Raw genomic sequence first — 21,051 nt, 5'->3', positions numbered from 1 at the left:
TCCAGTCACATTTAGTTTTATAGAATTTCAGCGATTTCGTTTTATGTTGAAGGATGCGAGACAGCGTGATTGTGCGGACGACCTTCAGGAAGGTTGAGTGCGTGTGAGTGCACTTCTGTGGGACTTCCTCCTCTTTGATTTATGACCTTTTTAGCCAACCACGTTCGTTCCCTTTAATTTTCTTAACGTTATTGATAACTTCGACGTTGAGTACTCCTGAACAATAAACACACATACAGACACACACACACACACACACACACACACACACACACACACACACACACAGAGGCAGACAGAGATCTGTCCTATCCCATTCGCCCCTAAAGCTTTCCTTTCACACCTCCTGTAACTACAATCCGGCTTCTGCACAAGTGGTAGATAACGTTTCACAGAACTCTCAAAAACATGCTCTTAATCTTAAATGATGGTCTGCTTTTCTTCAGTAGGATCAGCACTGCCTCGCGTCTTCCCACGTTTCTGGTGAACTCAAACTGATCTTACCCGATACCAGCTTCTACCAGTTTGCCATTATTCTGTAGATTATTCACTTCAGTGTTTTGCAGCTATAACTTAAAGTTCAGAAGTATTCACACCTCTCATCAGTAGTCTTTTTTGTAATTGTAATAATTACATTTTTCTTCTAAATGTAAGGATAATTAGCCTTTCTTATATATCTTGCATACCGGGAAGAATGGTTTTGCCATTGCTGACTCTCCCAAGGGTCTCAATAATTCTGAAGAAATGTCGTCTACTTCAAGTGCCTTGTTTCGACAAATTTCGTCATGTCTTCAGTGCTCTGCGTAATGCTTCTCACATTATCATATCTCGCATCTCATCTCATTCGATTTCTTTTTCCCTTTTCACAATATTGTATTCAAGTGCATTTCTCTTCTATAGATTTTTATATATTCCATGCAGCATTCAATCTTTCCTTCTTTGTTTACTAGTGGCTTGCCATTTGATCTTTTAATATTCATCCAGAAGCTTCTCTTTCCTCCAAACATCTATTTAATTCCCCAATAGGCGGCATCTATCTTTCTCATTGTCATTCACGCTTCTACAGCCATGCATATGCCCTTCAGCTATTCCTACTTTCCCATTTTGCTTTCTCTTCCAGTGTTAGTTCTAGGTGTTTTTATTCTCTTTACCCTGCTTCATTTTGTACATTTTTCTAATTCAGTATCTCGTGTCATATCTAGGGATTTCTATTTTGCCTTGTCTTTTTGCCTATGTGATTCTCTGTTTGTTTCACTATTTTACCCCTCACAGCTACGTATTCGTCTTGTATTATATCCTTTCAAGAAACTTCACTGGGCTTGCTACGCTCTTTGTAGCGCCTTATTTTGCGAAGTTCATAGCCTCTGCAGATGTTTCGGCGCTGTGTTACCCCACACTGCCCTTCCGTAGTCCATCCCACTCCACCACTCCGTCTACAGGCCGCAAGGGGCCCATCGGGACCATCCGACCGCCGTGTCATCCTCCGAGGAGGATGCGGATAGGAGGGACATGGGGTCAGCACGTCGCTCTCCCGGTCGTTATGATGGTATTCTTGACCGAAGCCGCTACTATTCGGTCGAGTAGCTCCTCAATTGGCATCACGAGGCTGAGTGCACCCCGAAAAATGGCAACAGCGCAAGGCGGCCTGGATAGTCACCCATCCAAGTGCCGACCACGCCCGACAGAGCTTAACTTCGGTGATCTCACGGGAACCGGTGTATCCACTGTGGCAAGGCCATTGCCTTTCCGTAGTCCATCAGTGGTCGAAAATAGAGACGAAAGATGGTCAGGGCACAACAAATGGAGAGATAAAACTTCTCATTTATAAATGGGTACAATGCAGTCAGGCGTTGTTTCGCCCCGTCTAATTTTCTAGATGCCAAGAATGATGCCAAAGTATTTAGCTGCACCCGTCCACTATACGGGTTCTCTGAATAGCTGGATATCAGGGAGATATGGTCAAAATCTCTTGATAATTACCAGGCCTTGGTTTTTCGTGGTTTTAAAGATAGTTTGCCTGTGGTTTGACCATTTTTCTAGTTTCCGACAAACGTCTTACAAGCGGCAGTGGAGAGCCATTGTCTATCTACTTCTGGTTAGGAGAGCAATATCATCCCCATAGATAATTCTCATTTCTCGTGATACCATTGACAGGTTCGACGTACAGATGTACAGCTAAGCGATTCTTGTGGCTCGCCAGCTAATATTATTTTTACGGAAAAGGTTACTTCACCCGCCCTTAAGACGAATGTCCGCCCGCGTGTGTGTAAGGTTTAACTACGATACAGAGAATCCTTGCAAGTATAGCTTGTACAGCAATTCCTGGTGCCATACACTGTTGAAGACTCTTTTTATTTCCAAAAAATTACTGTAGGCTGTTGTGATTTGTTCAGTCATTCGATCTAGTTGTCATGTAGTTGAGTGGCCTTAATGAAAGCCAATCTGTTCTTGAGGAAGGAAGTTGTTCTTGGAAAGTTTGCGTGGGAGCCTGTTTGGTAAAAGTCTTTCAGAGACTTTGTTCAACATTGGAAGGAGGCTTATGGGGCAGTAGTTCTTGGTATCGGACTCGTTCTTGCTTCTTTTTGCGACTGGAAAATAACTGCATGCTTCCACGCGGTCGAACATGCCCCCTTGCAAATTGCTTGAATATTCAAGCGATAGTTAAGTCGAGTTTTTTGGTAGTTTCTTCGGTGTGTCACGTCTACCGGCCTTGTTGTTTGGTAGGCGTCTCGTACAAGAGCGGGCTTCCTCTGAAGTCACTAGCGGCCGTGTGCGGCTCTTGCTCTGTTCCTGTGTCGGCGGTGACGTACAAATAGATGACGAGCCTTTGCTCTAATTGTTCAGTGCGCTGTTGGTCTTAAGGTTCTTCGACGAGACAGAAGTTTAGTGAGAAGACACACACAACGGTCTTCATCTTCTCTCGGTATGTACGCGCGCCTAGTGGGAGTTTCAGCTGTGTCAGTTGTGAACGCGGAGAACAGAAGACGTGCAGCGTGTCTCACACTGTCGCGTCTGGCTTTATACTGAGAGCAAAACTCTTAATAATTCATGGGACAGATGAAAACCCGTCTATCAAGAGAGTTATGATGCAATAAAGACAAAAAATTCCAAGTGCTCTGTTTGTGTTAATTAAGGGTCACAATAAATATGCACTTATAAAAAAATACATTAAGTCATTTTTATATATTTTGTAGCGTCACGTCCGGCAGATAATTGATGGACTTCCCTTGCAGTTTGGAATCTTGCATCTATCTCCCTTCGCAGACACAACTGGTTAACGTTCAATATTCTCCTGACGAACAGTCTTCTGTGGAATCGGCTTTGACGTATGCCCTATCTTCTTCTTTACATATTCAGTATCTACACTTGAAGACGTTCCGGTTCTTTCCCTGTTGTTTATTTTGCATAGGGCATCAGCCACTTTATCACTGAATTGACAATGTGGCCCCTGCTTTTTTGGATACACCAACAGAGTCACAGTCTCTCGTCTGCTATAGCGATGGATTTACTACCATCATATCAAGGACGCGAAAGAATAACAGACGGTAGTGACTGATTCGATATGATGTTGATCCTGTACAGTGCAGTTAGTGAATCTAAAAGATCCACTCCTCCCATAAACTCGCTGTAGAGAATAATAATTGATGGACAGTCAACCTCAAGCCTTTCTTTGACCTCCTTTTCCAATTGGTGCATCTTAATTAGTAATCATTAGAGGAGGTTCTCGTGCAGCAGTCTTAATTCTCTCCACCAACTACACGAGCGAGAACACTACTCTTCTTTCCATAAAATACTGCAGCGTTATCTAAAAGAGAAACAGTCTGCTTGAGGATGCCTAAGTTGACAAATTTTCGCCGTTTGAAAAATACGCTCAGAAAATCTAGGAATAATATCTACCATAATAATTTTTTTTATCCAGATATACCTCAAAATTACACCCATTACGTAATTTTTATTTGAAGTCGATAACATACGATTTTCAAAATCGATAATAATAAATATCAACAGCTGAAATACACACGTCCATGCTACACAGATCTCCCAAGGTGTAACTCTGCAAGTAACTGAAGAATTTCTCAAAATGCAGCTAACATCCTACTGTTTTAGTCTGAAGCGTTACTAATCTGCTACGCTAGACGACTGCGAGAAAATACTTCTCGCTATACAAATACAGCAACGTATTTTAAGCGTTACAAATCTGTGGAGCTCGTCCGTTTAGGGATAAAGACATATTTCGCGAGTTAAAGTGGGGAAAGACTGTCAATAACTTTTTTGCACTGATCTAGATTTTAATATGTTGATACTAGAACTTTTAATATTTTTTGGGCAGATGACAAAGACTCAATGTTGGATATATTTCAATTGGAGTAAAATTGTTAATGTAGTTCCGTAGGACTAAGCATGAAAATCGGTGCTCGTTCTCACGAAAAGAAGAACAATGGCTTGTGTTTGAACGCAGTGATTCAAGGTGCTAGTTTTAACTTATAACCAACTACATGCTTAGCAGTGAAGGTTTATTTGAAGTTGTTTTCCAGCCAATCGTAAATTTTCTTGTAGATTCATAGATACTGTTACTGCTGACCGCCACCATTATTGCCGGGTGACCACATCTGACGCCGACGATACGTATGCTGGAAGCCGTGGAATCGATTCTCCAGTGCCGTCGCGAACGTGCAGTAAAGTGTGCTTTCTCAACAGGAACATTCTTTATTATTAGTTTCCTTTTATACAGCACTCTGATGGCAGCAGCCCGCAACTGGAGGAAGCTAGCAGGCAGCGACAGACGTACACTGAGACAGCTCAATGCTACGATAACACAACAGCAGCGGGCGACGATGGTGCCATTGCTGATACAAATCCGGTGTCAGTTGTGCGACACACACAGGGATATTTCATGCAAAAAGTTGCCTAAAATTACTGTTTGGTATTTTCAGTACTGTGAGACCCTACAGAAGATATTTGTAGGATAATAACGTATTCACATCCCATATAACACAAAATAAAAATGGTGAAATTTTTATTAGATTCTTTATTTCTTAGCTACAATACTATTTATTATTCTGATGATGTCTCCCAATATTGTTTATCTGTGCAATCTTTTTCTATTGCAGACTCCTCTTTATCATCATTTTCAGCTTGGGGGACCTGCCTAATACATCCTTCGCTCTAGATCAATAAATGTAATGTTTCTCTTAGAACAGTTTTCTGGTTTTCTTTGGCTTCGGTCTCATACCTGTTATTAATGGATCAGATGTCAATAGTAGCCAGATTATTATGTCCAGATTGCATTCTTCTCGGCAAATTTCATGGCAGACATTTGTCCGTACAGATGAAAGTGCTTATTATAGGCTTCACCTGCTTCTTCTGATAAACTGCCTATGGGTAATAGAGCATGTTCAGTGACAGTTGGGCTATCATCAAAATATTGTGTACTGTGGGACACACTGGATGCCGTGGGTATAAATCAACATACTTTCTTACTGTTTCAAATGAATAAGCAGAAAATTTGTCCACGTCTATATTACGCCCACTGGAAATAGCTTCCAGAATAACCCTGAATTTATAGATGATTTACAGATCTACACCTGTTACTTGTGTTGATGTTTCAGGGTCTGCAAAAAATCTTCTACTGATATTTCCACAGCCTTGCTTGGGAATGTTTACAGTTAATGCCCAATCGATTTCTAAACATTTCTTATGTGACTTTTTTCCTCTGGTGAGCAAGTTTCTTTTCCTGCTTTGAACTGATTTTCCACTTCTTGATGTTTATTTTATAAAACAAATGCAACAAAATGCGAAAAATTTAGTTCGGGCATGGATCATAGACACGCCAAACCGAAGAGCTTCAGTATTTACTACCATGGTTTTTGAGAGGACACTGAAGTGTTTTGAGGTCGCCTTGCATCTCATTGTCGATGCTGTCTCTGCTGCTCCATTGCAGACGTTTGCATCTACCACAGTCGTCAGCGAAGTGTGCTTTATGGATAAGCCACGACCTGTTCTCGCAATTTTTTTTCTTGTAATGTTTCAAATTGCCTCTTGATATAACAAATTTCTTCATTACTAACATCAACTGTTTCAAGAATAATCTTATTCTCATTGGCCCGCAATAGCGAGGACGTGATGGTGTAGGATTTTTCCAAACAATTAGGTCTTTATTCGAGCGACTAATAAATTCCAGAGGTACTAAAGATGACTGAAATATGTTTGCATCAGAATCACGGTTGTTTTCAAATTTTTGTTTAAACTGATTTTGCTGTGAACCATCACAACCCTATTTATAGATAAGTTCCAATTCATTTATGTCATCATCTGGAAGATCATTTAAAACAACTTCCAGATATAGTGCTAATCGTTCACATGTGAGACTAGCAAGTCATGAAGTTGAATCATCGCCATGTGGCAGTCGCCTATAAGGATTTAGTCACAGGATAGCACTGATTTTTAGCCTCTTGAAGGATACTGTAACCGGGATAGAAATTCTTATAAGCTGTTCGGATTATTTCGTATTGTTTCCTTGTCAGCGAAGCTTCCACAAAGACTGACAAGGACTGAATACGTGAAAGTTGTTTTTTTGCTTTTAAGTCTCTATGACCCCGACCTATTGCTTGTCTGTATTTAGCTTCTCGTGTAGGAGATGAGATAATAGCTGTGACTTGTACGCCTTTTACTGTGTTCGCTTAACTCTACAAATGACTTTGCGTCACTTAACTGCTATCGCCCACGAGCTGTAATATGAAATACATAAAACAACACGCTAAAGTGATGACCTGCCAACTCGAATTTGCAACATGGAATTTTAATGGTACTTTGCAGTCAATCAGGATTATCTTTAAGAAGATACTTTCAATTTTGTGTGAAGCAAGCCATTGTTTCTTTAATTGCGACTTTAAATAAGACAGTTTATGTTTAAAATCTCTCTTTTCTTCATCAGAAAAGGCAGATGTGATAATATACAATTTTCCATAAAGTCCAATCGTTTTACGAACTCTTTTTCAGTATATCTCTTCATAAAGTCATAGTGGCCTTTTCTTGTCATAACTTTGACTTTCGAAGGCCCTAGGATAAGAACAAAATGCTTTCAGAATTCATTTCGGAGATGAAATTTTTGATAACTGACAATTCATTAACGTAAAACAATAGTACAAAATCAAACTGTGTTATTCAGCTCCTACGTTTCTAAATTTCCAGCAGATAAATGATTATTCTATCACACTCTTCAGATGCCCGGCAAGTGAGACTTAAATACAGACTAGCTCTACTGCGTATCAATGCACAATAAGCAAATGACTCACGCATTTGAAAAGTGAACATTTGACCACCTTTTAGGGCAAAATACCCTACTTGAGGGGCAGCGGAGCTTGGGATCTGGGCTAGCGTACTCTGTACAAGATTTGAGGCTGCTGACAGGAACACGCAGGCACCCTAAGTTCACCCCAAGACCCTCAGAGGCTGGCTGGAGTTTCAGGCAATGGGGTCCACAGTGAAAGTTCGCCTCAACACATTTACGAGTAGTTCGAAGCCTGCAAACATTAGGCTTAGTTGACGGCTCCTAGATCAGTGGGTTCGCCTCGTTGATGAAGCTTCTCGACGAGGCTGTAGTAGCTTAGCTACAAATCTGACCGATGAGTAGCACGGAGACTGTGTGGGTCTAACGTACAGCGCCGCATGAATGCCTATACTGGCTGATCTGGAAGTATTTGTATTATGCTTATCCATTACGGATATTTTAGAACCGTGACTGTATATTGAATGTAAATAAGTTATACACAACTGCAACCAGTCACTTTTTTCAACAATAAGCTTTATTACATGAACCGGTTTTCGAACCCTTTCAGGTTCATCTTCAGATGATTTCTGGAGGATCCGGGAAGTTACATCATTACTGGTAGTAGCATAATGCTGGGTGCTGGTTCTATGGCAGAAAGATGGGTCACACTTTAATGTATCGCCATGACTATAGCTTATCTGTCGATATGGATGTAAATTTAGTGTTTACTTACTGCGACAGTATAGGCGCCTTTTTCCGTATCTGTCTGCCTCCATTTTGATGTCCAGAACACTTTCACACGAACTATATTAGTTTATACTTTGACACTGACACTTTAGCAGCATCCAGCATGCGCTTTACAACTGTTGCTTGTAACAAAGATCTTGACAGAGAGATATGGCATAAGCCTACTTTGTACACATATGTAATTTGTTGTTCTTTACATGTGTTAAAGTCGATATAAGAGCCAGTATTTTAATCAGAATGGCGATAACATGAGAGCACAAGATAAAATAACAATAAATTACCACAAGAACAAATTTCAGGTGATCTGATATGTTATTTCTACTTGTATGTTACAGGCAGTTTTTTTTCTTTTTTTTTTTTTTAAATATAGCAAGTATCATGTTTGGAATTAACATGAATCCCAAGGAATCAATAATACAGAGTCATTGTATCTGCAGTGAGGTGCAGCTGTCTGTATGACTAGGACCTGTATATTTACATTTTGGCTTATTTCTGTTGTTACGTTAACGTGATCTGGAGTATTATCAAGAGCATATTCTGTTTATTTCAGCTAAAGGTATATGTATAAGAGTTATAGTGATTGTAATGGATTAAAGCTGTTTGTATGGCTGTACATTTAATACTTAAAAAAATGAACAAAAATTCTTTAAATGTTGACTTATTTTTATTCTAAGATTAGAGTGATCTGAGGTATTGGTAAAGGCAGCTTCTGTTTGTTCCAGCTAGAATTAATATGTATAAAGTACTAATTTATGTTAGCAATGGATGGCTTTAACATTTAGAGATATGGTACATGTCTTATTCTGTGGTAGTATATTACATTGACACCGGTGTGGTTAGGATGAAAGAAGAGGGAGGGGGTGGGTTATTGGGAGGGGGGGGGGGGGGTTGGGGAGCCGGTGTAGGGTTCGTTGGGTGGTTACTTCTTTTGAACTAGTAGATCTTCAAAGTTCTGAAGGAAAAATTTGTTTCTCAGTTCAGTTTGATCATCGAGTAGGTAGTCAGGTGCTGTATTTGTGTAGATAAATATTTCAATTTCTTCAAGAAGGTCAAGTATTGTGCCTTTGTTGGCAAAATGTAGTATGAAAATGTAGTATTCAAGTTGTTAAGACGGAGTGCATCTATGTGTTCTTTAAATCTTGTTGTGAAGCTTCTACCAGTTTGTGCAATGTAGAAGCTTGGACATGAGTTGCAAGTGAGCTTGTACACACCTGACTTTTGATATTGTTGTATAGTGGTTTTGGTGCTGTGTATGATTTTATTTTGTATTTTGTTGTTGGTGAAGAAACTTATTTTTATGTTGCATGCCTTGAAGAGGTTGGCAATTTGGTGAGAAATCTTCCCTAGGAAAGGCAGGCTAACAAATGTGGTTTTCTTGTTTGTGGGTGGTTGTTCAGCAGTTGGTTGATTTAGTTTTGCTGTATGGATTAGTTTATCTATTATTGCAGGGTTGTACCCATTGGTGGAGGCAATTGATTTAATAATTTCTGTTTCTTTTTGTCTTTCATTTGTGTCCATTGGGATTTTAAGCATGCGATTAACCATTGTTCTGAAGAATGCTTTTTTATGTTGGTCTGGATGGCAAGAGGATTTGTGTATGGTAACATTGGTGGTTGTTGGCTTTCTGAAAATTTGAAATTTATGCTTCTGATTTTTATTTGAGATTGTTAGATCAAGATAGTTAATGCCTTCTGGTGTTTCATGTTCTACTGTGAATTGGATTTTAATGTGTATTTTATTAAGTTCTTTGGCTAGATTATCTATTTCTTCTGTTGCTCCATTGAACAGAATGAGTGTGTCATCAACATAGCGTTTGTAATAAAGCAGCTTATCTTTTAGTTGGGTTTGGGACCTGAAGAAGTTATTTTCAAGGTTATTGATATATATGTCTACTAGCAAGCCTGCAAGACTACTACCCATTGCCAGTCCATCTTCATGAATGGAAAACTTGTTGTTGAACAGGAAGTAGTTGTGTGACAATATAAGTTCCAGGATCTCTATGAGTTCATAGATTTCAGCTCTACCCATTGTCCAATGTTTCAGTAAGTTATTCCTTATTAAACTAATTGTTTCCTTGACAGGTATGTTTGTATATAGGTTTACTATGTCAAGAGATGCAAATTTAGCTGTGACTGGGATGGGGATATCTTTTATACTATTGGTGAGCTCGTAACTGTTTTTAATGGAGTAGTTATTTTCAAATACATATGCCTTGCGGATAATATCATTAAGTTTTTTGGTGATTTTATAGCTTGGGCTATTGATAGAGTTCACAATGGGACGTATCGGACATTCTGGTTTGTGGATCTTAGGCTGTGATCTCAGTTTTGGTGCTGAAGGTTCATTACTATACAGTGCTTTGCTTCTAATGGTGTCAACAAGAAGTTGCAGTTTTTAAGTAACTTTTTAATTTTATAATGGAATTTGGGAGTAGGGTCATATGCTATTTCCTTTATATTATTCTTTCTGAAGAATTCACAAGTTTTTCTAAAATAGTCTGATTCATACATGACAACAGCTGTGTTACCTTTGTCTGCTCTGACAATGAGGGCATTTTCAACTGAAAGTTTCTTATTTATGTCACATAATGTCTTATGTTCGGTATTCAACTTATTGTACATTTTTTTTCTGGTGAATGTTTCTCATAATGATGTTGTCTGCCTTATGAGCTATAGCATTTTGATCATTGTGTTTTAGTTTAGCTGCTGTACATGCAATTTTTGTGTTATCTATGAGGTCTTTAATGTTGCTTTTATTTAGTGAGGGGGTGATGTTGTGCTTAAGGCCTTTGTTTAACAGCTTTAATTCATTACTACTGAAGCATATTTCTGTAGTATTTATCACTTTATCAAAAAACTTATGTTCTGTTTCAGAAGAGATACTGGGGGACCTCACTGCATTCTTTGAAATTAGAGCATTTATCTTTTTCTCGTGTCTATGTGAGATGATAATACGTTCTTTGTTTACATATATAATGACATAGTCTAGGAAGACCATGAAGACATGAGCAACAAGTTTATGGCTAAGTTCTAAGTGCATATTATACAGCTTTGAATTGAGCAGATCTTTCTTTTTGTAAAGAGACCTGATTTCAGTTTTTAACCAAATAACTTCACATTGTGCTTTTGCTATCTTGGCTGACATACTTTGACTCGTTATTTTTATTCTGATATAATTTGGAGCCACGTTTTCTGAGAGACATTTTTTGTTAAATCTTATTGCAAGGATTGTTTTCGTTAGTTTAAGTTTACATTGCCGAAATCCGCGCATTGTTCTAATTACCTGGCGTGGTATCAACAGATTATGCTTATCCATTACGGATATTTTAGAACCGTGACTGTATATTAAACGTAAATACGTTATACACACCTGCAACCAGTCACTTTTTTCAATAATAATGCTTTATTACATGAATCGGTTTTCGAACCCTTTCAGGTTCATCTTCAGATGATTTCGGGAGGATCCGGGAAGTTACATCATGACTGGTAGTAGCATAATGCTGGGTGCTGGTTCTATGGCAGAAAGATGGGTCACACTTTAATGTATCGCCGTGACTATGGCTTTTCTGTCGATACGGATGTAAATTTAGTTTTTACTTACTGCGACAGTATAGGCGCCTTTTTCCGTATCTGTCTGCCTCCATTGCTCTGCTCTTGATAATACTCCAGATCACGTTAACGCAACAACAGAAATAAGCCAACAGTTCATCTGAAGATTTGTTATTAATTTAAATATACAGGTCCTAGTCATACAGACAGCATACAATAACTTTGTATTAATGATTCCTTGGGATTCATGTTAATGCCAAACATGATAATTGTTATATTTAAAAAAGAAAAAGAAAAAAACTGCCTGTAACATACAAGTAGAAACAACATATCAAATCACCTGAAATTTGTTCTTGTAGTAATTTATTGTTATTTTATCTTGTGCTCTCATGTTATCGCCATTCTGATTAAAATACTGGCTCTTATATCGACTTTAACACATGTAAAGAACAACAAATTACATATGTGTACAAAGCAGACTTATGCCATATCTCTCTGTCAAGATCTTTGTTACAAGCAACAGTTGTAAAGCGCATGCTGGATGCTGCTAAAGTATCAGTGTCAAAGTATAAACTAATATAGTTCGTGTGAAAGTGTTCTGGACATCAAAATGGAGGCAGACAGATACGGAAAAAGGCGCCTATACTGTCGCAGTAAGTAAAAACTAAATTTACATCCATATCGACAGAAAAGCTATAGTCATGGCGATACATTAAAGTGTGACCCATCTTTCTGCCATAGAACCAGCACCCAGCATTATGCTACTACCAGTAATGATGTAACTTCCCGGATCCTCCCGAAATCATCTGAAGATGAACCTGAAAGGGTTCGAAAACCGGTTCGTGTAATAAAGCATTATTATTGAAAAAAGTGACTGGTTGCAGTTGCGTATAACTTATTTACATGTATTTGTATTAGCTCCAACCAGGTTTGCTATGACAAGAGTTAGGTTCCTGTCACGTAGCTTGCTGTGCAAATTCAGTGTTCTGCTACACCATGACGAATGACATGTAACAGCAGAGCCTCTCCTTGGCGCAATAAATAAACCACCCTGCTAGGCTAGAGTCAGTGATCAGTAGGATTAATGGCGTTCATGTCATTTGCATTCAATTCTCTGATTATTGTATTGTAACATCTTGTGTTTGAGACTGTTCCAATACCAGTCACATTCCTGCCACATTATAAGATGACCAAAAATCCGTAGTCATAGATGATAGAAGTCAGCCTCCAATACTAGCCACTGCTAATGGGTAGTCCAGGGGCCTACCAACACCATTCCACTCAGAGGCAGAAATTGCTCTAAACTCTAGCATCACTTGGGTCAGACGACCTTCAGAACTGGCAGGCCAGGATTAGCATTTAATACGACCTCACAGCACACGACACCATGGTCCATCTCATGAGACAACACAGGCAATCCACTTGCGAAGGACAGAGTATCCCAGAATTGCACATGAGACACAACAGACGCATGCCGCAGTCACCACCGTCTCCAAGCAGATCTTCTGATGAGACGTGTTTTCCACACCACAGGCAGCAACCTCCTTACTAGAAATCACCAGCCTGATCATGCAACTGATGAAGTGAGATATAAAATATGGCGTTTCAGTCTTCGATCGCTATTCTTTATTTTCAATTACCGGTTTCAGTCTAGCTGCCCATCTTCAGATCATATATTGTAGTTTCAGAGTAACACTCGGTTCGATGACAGCGAAGCGAGTGTTCTGTATGGACAAGTTACTCTGAACTACAATATATGATCTGAAGATGGGCAGCTAGCCCGAAACCGGTAATTGAAAATAAAGAATAGCGATCGAAGACTGAAACGCCTTATTTTATTTATTGAACGATAGCGGAATTCCCATTGAGACAAGCATGTCTAGTTTTGATGGAGTGAGATATGACAGCCTGATTGAGCTACTGGTTTCAGTAGATTTCTCGCTGGCTTGGTAAGCCACTGTCAAAGTTATGGCAGCGAGATGTATTCACATAAAGAAATAAAAGTAATATTTATTCCCATTGCATTGCATCTGGCATGCCACACAGTTTCCTTGGCGTTCATCCTGACAAACAGTAGGGGTTTCAAACCCAGGAGTAGGCAACCCCTGTAACACCAACCATAAGTTTTCATAAAATTTAGCATTTGTGCACTGTTTTCCCCACCATAAGTTTCACTAGCTCTAAATGTGAGGGCATCTCTGGTTAATCAGCTACCTCGCAAGACATTAGTCCTGTACTTTTGTTAACTTTTAGATTGTGCATGCTCACTATGTTATATTATATCCCAGTCATTATGATGACTGTTGACATAGTTACTCAACAACTTCCCTATCATCCTGAGAACCCACTCTATTCCATCATTTACTTGTGGATTTAAAATACTTGTTCTTCATTTACGAATTCGTGACAAACAACAAAGTCTTTATCAGTTCTGGCATGAAGTTTGCCTTTGTCTGTAATGAATATCTCTGAAATATGAAACTTCAATAGTCAATTGTTAACTATGACTTGTGTCACTGTGTTGGCTTGTAGATTTGGAATAGTTATCATTTCTACAAAGTGCGATGATCTGTTATCTTAACACATATATACCCTGCCGGTCATTGCTCACAAGGACCTAAGATGTCCCAACCAATCATCTCAAAAGGTTTGCTGGTCGCTGGTAATATTTGCTGCAGAATACACTAATGTATTAATTTGTCTGATTGTGTGTACAGTACACAGTTCTTTACATACTGTTCTACATCCTGCTTTCGTATTTGCCACCATTATTGTTCGCCTACACATTGTTCTGTTTCTCTAGTACAATGGTTCCCAACCTAAGGGTAATTACCTCCTGAGGGGAAAAATGAAATTTTCTGAGGGGTAAAAACTAAACGATTCTATTCTGTTTCAGTCACGAAACTGAATTATTTTCAAAATATCATTCCTATTAACACAATTTTGCAAGACTCTACTACTGATTATATAAGTTATCTATAATTACTTTTTCTCAGTTAATAGCATTAATGTGGTGGATATTGCAGGTTCATCACACAATCCACCCACTAAACACAAATGCTGTGCTTTGTTCTGTACGTTGCTGATGATAAAAGTGAGCACACATGTAACAAATGCTAAATATCTCAAGAAAATGTCTTCTCCAAGTTGTAGATAGTACCTACAGTAGTCCAGAAATTGCTTCACTACTCCCTTCGAAACAGATAAACGAATTAATTTACAGCATGAGATATCAGTAACTACGTAAGGGCTACTATAGTGCTGTATACATTATTACTAATATTAATATTATTATTATTATTATTATTATTATTACTATTACTACTACTACTACTACTATTAGTTTCTGTGGTCAGACAAAAAGCATTAAGAGCCTGAACTCTTCTAATTTCAGCCAGTTCAGAAGTAAGGAGTGTAGCAATCAATGACTTACACACAGTAAGTATAGTGCATAAATTTTAACTTGGTTGATTTTAAATGGAGTTGCAGTGTGCAGGTCAAGCAAGTGGAGAGGAGTAATGCAGGGCAAGTACGTGTGTTTTGTAACAAGTGTCTACCCTCACTATGGATAGTTAGCTTTCTTATCTGAAAAGGAGTTGGAGGCAGCACTTGCAATGCATCACAAATTCCTTCGTCATTCATTCTAATTCCCCCCCTCCCCCCCCCCACCCCCCCCCCCCACACACACTAACACACATGCACAAACTAAATATCATACATCTTTCATCATTTTAAAAATAAAAGTATTCCAAGAAATGTCTTTCATTTTACAGAATTGCTTAGCAAATAACATCGGCAATACAGAATGGTCATATAGCCCCAGTGTGATTTTAAAAAAATCATAACTTGAAAACCGTTAGGGATGGAGCTATATAGTTTGTTGTAAAACGTTTAGCAGCTCTTAAAGCTTTTTCCAGTTGTGCCATAATTTCAAGCATTTTGTCTGCTTCATTGACTAATGCTCAAAGAGTACCAGTGTTGTGTACACACAATCTTTGATGTAACCCCACAAAAACACTTGTAATTGGCGTCACATTGGGAGAGCACAGGATTCATGCAATGAGACCACATAACCCAGCCACCTGCCAGGAAATGTGTCATTTAACACATCCCACATGTTCAAACTCCAATATGATGATGCATCATCATTCTGGGAGATGATGAATGGCTGCAGCTCTTTATTCTGTGATAGCAGGAATTGTTTAAACATGTCCGGGTAAATTTTTACCATTATGGTTTTCTTACTAAAGGAAAATTAGCTTATAATGCTATCATTAAGCTTCGAGTTATCATGTGTGTTGACATGTAAGTTCTGTGGGTTTTTGGAACCCCAAATCCTAATGTTGTGGCAAATCACATGTCCATAAATGTGGAACGTTGCTCCATCTTGAAACAGTCACTTTTTCAGGTTGTCATTGTCAGTGTCTATTGAGTATGGAACACATGAATGCATACTGCAGAGAATTATAGGCTGGCTGCAATGCTTGAACCATTTTCACTTTACTTTATACACCAAACGGCGTAACCACTTGTGTAACTTTTTATGGACAGTTGATCTTGATTCCTGCTGTATATGTGAAGTACAGTGACTCGACTTCTGAGTACCGCTATGAAATTCAGATTGCATACTGTCAACACGTGCTTGAGACACAGGGGGATGTACACTACAAATAAGGTAGGCCCTACTCTGACACTGCTTGTTATGATGGTGGTGGCACCTCATTCTGGCGTCAATAATTTTGCAGATTTGGATTCTGCATACCTTATGACACATTGCGCATTCTTTTGGTCTTTTTATATTTTGATACACTAAAAGTTTAAATTGCAGCAAAGGAGGAAAGAAAACACTTTGAGAGCTACTAAACGTTTTACAACATACTATGATTCTCTATCTCTATTAGTTCCCAAGTTATGATATTTTAAACTGTTCATGGGACTTTATGGACATGCCGCATATGAGACTGAGTATCTCCTTCTCCATTTATTTTCTGATTTATTCAGTTATCATGAGGCATAGGTGACCAGACTTCTGCCCCATCTAGTTCCTGTATGATAGACAGCTGAGTTCATGATTGTTTGCATTACTTGACAGCATAAATTCCTTCTCATAATTTGGAAAAACTAGTACTGTTACGATTGTTAGCAAGCCTTTCAGCCAAGAGAATGCATTTTCACACTCAATTGACTAGTAAAACTTGACACCTTTCTCCAATACATGAGTGAGCGGCTGTGCTATTTCCGAAAATTTCTTCGCCAACTTCTGTTAACAACTCCCCAAGTCCTAGAAATACTGCAACACTTGTTCCATTCATGGCACTGGAAACTCCTGTATGACTTTTATTTGGATACATTCAGGCTTGTTCAAGACTACTTTCATGCAATAAATACTGTACTTCTCTGAGTATTAGCTGCATCACAGGCAACCACTTAAACGCTTTCGTTAGCTACAATAACACGCTCTTCCATCTCCTTTGGAGAGACAGTTATATCATCTAAATACAACATACACTGTCTAGGTATCAGCCCCTGCAGTTTGCATGTGATATATATATATATATATATATATATATATATATATATATATATATATATATAAGAGACAAAATAAGAGCCCCTGCAGTAATACGTCTAAGAAACCCTAAAATGTAATCAGTGAGTTTTTCAATTCAAATGACAATCACAAACAGAGGTAAGAACTTGATCAGTCTCTAAAAGCTCTCTTTGGACAATCGTCTGGTGCTACTTCTAACTGCTGACAACTCTACAGATTCATGGGGGAAAATTCTGTGTATAACCAGGTTGTCCAGAGGTTCCATTATTTTCAGGATCGGATATGCATCTATAACTGTATGCTTCTTGCGGCACCAACTGTCACAACAAAATCGACATAACTTTGTCCAATCCATGCTTTTCTTTGAGACGATTACCACTGGTGCTCCCAGGGAACCCGTCCTTTCCTCAATAATGCGATGTTGTAGCTGCTGGTTCGTAAATTCTCCCATCACTGGTTGTTGTAGGTGATGTGGTACGCAGCACAGTTTACAACACACAGGAAATTCATTCTCAATTTGGACTCTATGCAGTGTCACTGAGAAGGTTGCCAAAGACCCATCACGATCAAGCAGTCCTGTCCTCATATTGTACCAATAACTGTTCCATTGTTATCTTCTCTGCTCCTTCCAAGTGCACTATCTCCTCCCATAACGCTACTAAACTGGCAGCTTGCTTAAGCTTAGGGTCCAAATTTGCTCTGTCTAAATTGTCTTCCTGTAAGATCCCCAAATTGGTGACCATCAATCCCTAGGACAATTCCACAGCTGCTGATCCAGGATTATATATCCCAATGGGCGCTATCTGCTCACCTTCTAACTTCTAATGTAACAGCTCAAATTTCATCAAAAAATTTAATAACATTTTTCAACTAAACTGCGACTGCAAAAATCGATATGTAAAAATATCGATGTTTCCAAAATTTTGTTAGAAGTATCGATGTATACAAGCTATGTTAAATGTTTTTGACAATCTGGAAAAAGTAAATTAAGTAATAGATATTTTTTAAGGAAACCAAAAGCATGATAAGGAATTTTCGTAAACATACTGATTGTAATATTCATAGATAATTTAAAATAGTAAATTCCTTTTGGTGACGTACTAATGTAGTCGGGAATCCACTTTGGGTTTTCAACTCACAGTTGTATGGATGACCTTGACATTATTGGCTTGAGGAAAGAATGGAACGAAGTTAAAAAACTGCAGTCACAGGCAGGGTAGCATGTTGTATGTACATGATTGCACTACGTCGGCGATGTCGAAATTTTGTGAGAGCTAAAACTGAGCTTATGCAAGTCAAATTAGGAGTGGCAGCGGCGTTTGTGCTCTAAAGTCATCTCCAAGAATTGTGGGTTTTAGACAGCAAGAATATCCAAAATTTATATACGGTGGAATTTGTAATGAATGCAACTTCCAGGAAAATGGCTGCCACAAGCAACGTGGTAGTAGCAAATTAATTCCATCTCACTGGAGAGGTGGAGATCCTTCCCAATTATCATTCTGCAACTGTCGTCTTCAGCACCGCAATGACTGCTGTAATTCGGACAAATCTTTTTATTAAATAGAAGTAATCATAAGCGCAATGGGTATTGCAATCACAAGCATAATATCTAATTATTGAATACGTTCAGTTTTTTTTTCTAAAGTGTTTCTTAAAGTCAGTCTCCTAAAGTAAGAAACTGAACCTTAAATTTCCTTATCAATTTGTTTAAATAATTTTGAGCAAATTTGAAGGATCAGAAGATCGTATAAAAAATAATTTCAGAATAAAGACAATGAAAGATTGTCGCAAAAACACGCAGCTGCAAAACACAGCTTTAAATTTACTTGTGTGGATATATAATTATCTGGTCGCATTGCTGCTCACTTAAAGCTTCAAATTTTGAGATTACTTTCCTTTGTGGCGGCGTTCGTAGCGACATGCAATTCGCTGTAGAAACGGCTTACGAAGTCACCGCCACACTTTTAATAGCGGGCCGACCGGTCCGCTGGAACAGTGAACAGAAAGAGGAAAACCCAAACACTCTGATTAAATAAAAGTCGGTACTTATCTTTATTAACGAAGATACAGCAACACAGTAGTGAACTCCGTGTGTACAGAAATCTGTCTAGTTCGAGTCGGAGCGGCTAGGTCAGCGTCGGCTGACGACAAACAACAACTCTGCTGCGATGAACACACAACTGACTAGCAAGTACACAATTCGGTGGCGAGTATACAACTGAGCGGCGAATACACAACTGTCCTAGCGCTCGCGACTCCAGCGCTTAAGAAACCAGAAGCCAGCGGTGGCGCGCGCAGACTTGCGGCGATTTCCTGTCTCGCTGGCGCTGCTTATGCGGACGGCGTCCGGACTTTGATGCTGCCAACCTTTTGGCAGCGGGCTCCGGTGGCATTACTGGCTAGGATATAACACTTTCATTTAATTTTCAGTTATCCAATTTTTATTCATATGTAACTGCTAATTTTGAATCCATGTCAGGCTATCACAGCTTGCATCCATCTTGATTCCTAATAGAACATTGAAAATTAATAGTAATAACGTAAATTCATTTCAGTAACAGTTTAATAACTTCTGAAGGAATAAAGTTAAATTCCGTCTTCAGAGTTTCTGACCACAAGTCTTTATAGTATTACCATATTTTTCAGGACTGTTGAACGGTAAGATTACACCAGTCTACAATCCGATCGTTACTGCGGTGCAGATGAAACTACCAGGTAGGCAGTGCAGTGTATTCGGTGTAATATTCTTTGATGTGTACCGAAATTATTTCAAATTGAGCCCAGTTATTCTCATCGTGCTTGGTAGTGAATTCGAAAGGAAATTAGTTTCCTAAAATTAATAGCATTCCGTTAGGTTACACGTGATCAACACAGTAATTAATATTGCTAGAATCAGCGAAAGTAGTAATAGTAATATAGTGCAGATTTAATGACAATGCTTGACTGGACGAGCGAAAAGCTTTATTTTCCTGGGAAGACAAACAGTTTGCCCAGGGAGGCTGTTTTTTTTTTTTTTTTTTTTTTTTTTTTTTTTTTTTTTTTTTGCGAAGATACGCGAGACGGCGCGGGGTCATTGACCGCGTTGCCATAAAAGCAGCCGGTATAAAGGCATGTTTTTCCGTAGCCCGTAGGTGTCGAAACTTTTTTCTTTCTAGTAACTTAAAACATTATTCTGTATCATATTAAGCATGATTTAAAGCAATCACAGCTATTACAATAACTGATAATTGCTAGGTTCGTAGTTAAAAGGAAATACTTTTCTTGCTACGAAAACATTTAAATGTTTGATTACACGCAATTCTTGTGTTTTGTAATTAAAAGACGAATCAGTTACACGTGGAATCGGCGGGTTCGGTTACAGGTGGCGACTGTGACAACACTTCTAAGACTTTTCTGGTGGACTTAAGTTTTTTTTTTTTTTTTTTTTTTCTTTATTGTATTTCAATTCCCCATCGGGGCGGGCTGGCAGCAGCATATGCACTGCTCTTCAGCCGAAAGACATAGAACAAAACAAGAGGAGACATTTAAAAACAGCAAAGGAGAGAAGAAGGCGAACATGGATAGAAAAAGGGAGAACATCATGGAAGGCAATATACAAAAAACGGGGTGACTGTAAAATGGAGATAAAAAACTGTTTAAAAGTAGCACACACAAAAAATCCACACACTGCGACGATTAAAAGAACACAAGGCACAGTATGACTGGAGCATAAAGGTGTTGACGGATGGCATAGCACACAGCGTAACACTGACGGCGAACCTCAAGGCAGTACACAATTAAAATCACACCTCTTGACGCACACGGGAAACAGCACGAAACACAACACTGACGTGGCACACTGTTGATGAGCAATACAGAGGATCTGCCAGGTTCAAGGAGATGAGGGAGACCTGAAGAAGGGAGGGAGGGGAAGAGATGGGGGAGGGGAATGGGGG

At 38.9% G+C, this 21,051-nt stretch overlaps 1 pseudogene; it reads right to left on the bottom strand.

The window, feature by feature from the left end:
- Positions 1–1,625: 1,625 nt before the first annotated feature.
- LOC124557584 lies at positions 1,626–1,743 on the bottom strand (annotated as a pseudogene).
- Between the last annotated feature and the right edge of the window lie 19,308 nt (positions 1,744–21,051).

Source organism: Schistocerca americana, chromosome X (genome assembly GCF_021461395.2).
Source record: "Schistocerca americana isolate TAMUIC-IGC-003095 chromosome X, iqSchAmer2.1, whole genome shotgun sequence".
NCBI classification, from domain to species: Eukaryota; Metazoa; Arthropoda; class Insecta; order Orthoptera; family Acrididae; genus Schistocerca; species Schistocerca americana.
Note: the sequence above shows the minus strand (reverse complement) of the source record. Positions and strands in the feature narration are given on the sequence as shown.